Source organism: Belonocnema kinseyi, chromosome 8, assembly GCF_010883055.1.
Source record: "Belonocnema kinseyi isolate 2016_QV_RU_SX_M_011 chromosome 8, B_treatae_v1, whole genome shotgun sequence".
Lineage (NCBI taxonomy): Eukaryota > Metazoa > Arthropoda > Insecta > Hymenoptera > Cynipidae > Belonocnema > Belonocnema kinseyi.
The window spans coordinates 110,688,881-110,694,028 of NC_046664.1; positions in this window are offsets into that span (position 1 = coordinate 110,688,881).

Genomic DNA, 5,148 nt, shown 5'->3' on the forward strand with positions numbered 1-5,148 from the left:
TACACAAGACCACAATCGTTGATTTTCTCTATCCAGTCTGATGCTGATAAGGTTTTTGTCGAAGGATCGAATTCCGGTATAATTTTCTCGTTCAGAAAATGACTGCTGCGTTTCGAATTCGAACCAACTATACCAGTCAAAACCTCGGCAAGTCGTGCAATTTCAGAATCACTGCTCCTCTCAGTTCGTCGTTCCGAGTTACGCCGATCCTTCCTTGCAGAATCCTCGTGACGTGACCAACTCCTGGACCTAGACCGGACACTCCTTCGAGAGCTACGGTCCCTATGTCCCCTTCTGTGTGGTTCGTCATGCGATTCTCTCCGTGAACGCGATCGTCGAGCTCGTGATCGACGCCTGAATCGATGTCTTGATCGATCACCTTTTCCCATTGTCACAGTTAACACTTCACACACACCTTACTCACTAACCTCTTCACTTTAATTGTCACCACACTGTTCACCGTCACGGCACCAAGCACGTGTGGGCAATCCCACTTCTGATATGTAGGTAAAAAAATCAAAGTCCCGAATATTTATAAATATTATATTGTGAAAACTCTTATCAATAGTTTACAAAAATAAGGAATACTTTAAGACATTTAATGAATAATTATTATATTTGGATCAATCAAATTAAGCATCCGCTCAGGACGACGATTCCAAGCGAATGTTTCGTTTTCTCCACTTCACATGGAGACTTTTGTTTTCGATACACCATAGGGTTCTAGGCGCCAAAGGGTCCTAGACTAAACAATGACGTATGAGTCGCCAACGATAGCTTCTCCGTCACATATTTCAGGGCTAACCTTCGGCTACTCGCTCAGAAGATTCGAAAAATAGGTCTTCAAAAGTAGTTAAATTTTCAAACAAAAGTTAGTATGTTGTGGTTTCCGAATTCATATCTGTTGGTTAAAAATTCTACTATTTGGTCGAAGCAGTTGGATTTGCGAAACTGAAAATAAGAGACATTATATTTTGCATCGTTCAACACAGCAAGTTCCAACGAGATCTCTCGATATTCGATCAATAAAAATAAGTAGTTGTGATTTCAGCCAAATTGATTTTTAATTGGTACGTCTGGATCAAATATTTAGTTGAGGGGAATTAATGTCGAAATTAAAGAAAAATAATCGAGTATCTCTTATTTTCGAAGTAACTTTTTAACTTCAAATGTAAATGTAATCTAGTATAGATTTTTCAAATCGAATTTTGCTGCAACTACCCAGTTTCAATTTTTATCATGGATATTTTTTTCTTTCTTCAAAGTTTTCTTAATGAAAAATAAAAAAATGAATCAACAGAAAAATGTTGTATAAATGGGGCTGTCAAATATGAGAGAGCTGTAAGACATCAAATTAATTCCTTTTTTTCAATAATTCGAGTTCATAATGCTTCACGAAAGTTCAGAGTCAAGTACTGGATTTAAATGCATTGCTAATTTTGAATATACTTTAATAAACAACATAATATTTTAAGTGTAAACATAACCTTGTTTTAAATGGAAAACTTTAGGACTATATCATCCTGACAGTCCTAACACTTTTGTGCTTTTAACCACTTATAAAAAACAATGCAAAATGTTGCCTTATTAAACAGTCTCATGATTTGATTATAAAAAAACTCACGAAATGTTCCAACACATGACTCTTCACCAAACCCAAATTTTGTGTTCACAGATGTTACGAATCTAAGAATTACGATTACCATTCAGCCGTCATTGCGTAAATGCAGCTTAGTAGCTTAGTAGCTTAGCAGCTTAGTCACGTGACTAGACTGGACTCGACTTTCGACCTTACGAAAAATGCATGTAGGCCGTTCTTGCACCCAACCGCTCAATTCAGTTAATGTAATTCAATTAATGTATTATCAATTATTTACATATTCAAATTTCACATTTTTTAGTTTATAAAAGTTTTAGCATTTAAATGATTTCTAAGAGTGAAAGCTTAGTCTTGAGTAGCGCGGATAACAATGAATAGCAAGAGCCATTGCTCGCACCCCTAAAAATAAGGAGAAATAAGGAATAATAAGGCGGAATAAAATACGAGTATCTGCGCTAAGAGAAGAATAGCGCAAAAGAAAGGCACACAAGTTAAAATACCTTAAGTTACTTATCAGTCTTGATTTAACAAACTGTTACTAATTCAGACACTGAAATCATTTGAAATAATCAACTTATTACTGAATCTTTGAGATACGTTAAATCATATTTGAGAGTGAATAGCCCCTCGCCGGAGACCAATCTGGGAGTAATTGGAGTACCAAATTTGTAGTTGGGAAACCTGACTGGGACCTAGTTTGGCCGCAATCGACTTTTCCACGTGGGATGCGTTTTGGAAATTGTTAAAACAATTTTAACAAACAAATTTAACTTTTAAATACTTATTAATGAGTGGCCTCAACTTCCTCTTCACGGAATCAACTAAAAATGTCATTTCGATGTCGCAAAGCCGTCGGCAAATTTTGTGCCCACTGGGATGATTCTTTGAAAATTGGTATTCTTAATTATGTAAATAATTTGAATAAAGAAATGCTTAATTTCATGATTACTTTCGATCGTGATTAATTTCACGATTTCATAGGCAAATTTTTGTCAAGAAATTAATTCAAATTGTCTTTCGCGCAATGTACCCCGGTTAGAAATTGCCTTTTTATGCCTAAACTAAATATTGGCTCTCACGAGGACGCAGCCAGATTTTCTAGCTGGAAGAATCTAGGCTTTTCCTCTGCTGGCGCTCGACAGGTTATTGTCGTGTGCTACTTGACTTAAATTATTTATATACTCACTTTTTAGCACTACATTTTTTAATTAAACTAGATAAAAAGCTTTATTCATAATGATATATTTAAAAAATAATTTCTATCAATTAATTATTTTCTCGAGGGGACCTTGTAAAGCACTCGAAAGGCAAAACGGGTTATACAGCTGTGAGTGCAAAAGAATACATTAATGTTCTTATGCTTAATTATACTTAAATTTAAAAAAATTTTAATTTTAAAAATTACTGATATGCAAACTTTGAATAATTTCATTTTTTCCTGAAAAAATTTAAAACATTTGGTGCCTTAAAAACTTGAAGACTTTTTCTTAAAGATCGATTAAATTTGAAATCATGTAAGTACGTTTAAAAATCATATATAACAAATAGAGCTTCAAAAACCATTTCTTCCTTATTTCTAAAGTATCAGATGAATCCCGTCAAGCATTATGATATCGCATTCAGCGTGGCATCGTAGCTATGGGAATTAGGCGTACGACTTATAAGCGTGCGGTGCGTTCATTCGACGGCGCTTGCGGATATTTTAATAAACTGCGCTTGTCTTTAGTTATTAGTTATAAGTCTTCTTTAGCCAAATTTAACAATCAGTTTAGTTTTAGAATAACGTGCGGAGTATAGTTAAGAATTTAATGTCAATAAAAATACGAGAAAACGAAAGGGTGTTTGTCAGAGGCTACAGAAAGGTATACAATCTTTAGATTTAACTTTTGCAAAGAAAATGTATTTTAAATTTGGATTAGTATTTTCCTTCTTTGAATCAAAAATTTCTGGTAATAGATTATGGCAATGTGCTAGTTAAACTTTGTTACTATTGCAGCCATAGCATCACACTTCAGAATTTAAAGCATGGTCAATTTTGTAATAATTTCATAACATTTTATTTGAATCAAAAAAATAAGAAATAATAGCATATGTATTTGACCGAGCGCGAAAACACCGTTTGATCCTTCAAAATAATATTTCATTAATTCGGAAGTATTTTTTTCAATTTGTAAGGGAATATGTAGATTCTATAAAGACCATATTAATAGGCCCTCATTGGGTTGCCTACTGATGACCTCGCTAGCTGAGCGTGACGCTTTCGCTTGCGCCCTCGATAGATTGCCACTGAAGGCCTCGATAGAAAATTGGAAATCTAGAAAGGGCCTCTTAAGAACCAAGTTATAATTTCTACACGGGACAGTAATTCAGAGGAGGCTTTATCGCACAGTTTGCGAAAGCCTCCTTTTTGGGCCCATAAATGGTGCGCGAAAGACGCTTTTCATGGATGTTTTGCAAAAAAATAATTTTTTAATATTCCATAAAACCCCCAAAAGATTTTAGCCAGTTGCTTTCTTAAAATATAAATATAGTGCCAATAGATTTAGTCAAATGGCCCAAATTTCTTCATATAGTACCGGTCCAGCTGCACGTTTCCCGAAATCCCACCTTACCAATCCGGAACTAATCCTGACTTAGTTAAAAAAACGCTGACTGACCATAAGGGCCCTTTTCATGCATACGCCCACATATATCTTTTCACGGAACAGGAAATTATCGGAACAAGTTTTGTTTGAGAGAGTGTTTAAAAAGGCTCATTTTCTATTAACCTTTATGAATCATGCTACGTGATAAACAATTTATATTTATATTTTTGGGAAATTCCAGAACCCTAGGTTGTAATTGTTCTTTAATTGCCGTCAGGTCTTCTCTTTAGAAATTGTCACGTCTTAACCTTGAATTCCTTCTCTAAAATTTCAGTATCAACTGGACAGACGTCTTTCGTTTATTTAGGTAAAGTTTTTTATGTTTTTATACGTAGCTTAAACTCATCTTTGCTATAGCACGATTCGTCAGTTTAGAAGCTTAAGGCCTTTTCCTGCAAATTCAATTTCTTCCTAACCATTTCCCAGACTACAGTTGCAGATGTTTAAAATAGTTAAAATGCAGCAGCTATACCAATCTAAGTTTGTCAATATTTACGATTCTTAAAATCTATATCTTTGTTCGCCGCACGTTCTAGCACTTTAGGGACCAAGTTATAAAAACTCTTATTTGAACGGATTTACTGTACATCTTTCGTTCAGATTGCATTCACCACTTAAACTTTTAGACTCACCGCCCAACTCATTACTGACCCTACCATATAAATCTTTACCGCCGCACAGGGTTTACAATTGTACTTAAAATTTGTCTGAAGACGATTTCACTTCCAAAATATTCTACGTCACAATTTGGGTGTGTCCAAATTTTCCTACTTCTACCTTCCTCAGCCAATAAACAATCAGCATCCCTTCTTCAATTTGTACCTCGCCTACGCTAATCCTACTCTAACTGTATTTTCAGAAATCAGTTATGAACTGCATTCCAATGCAGAACGTAATTATTCT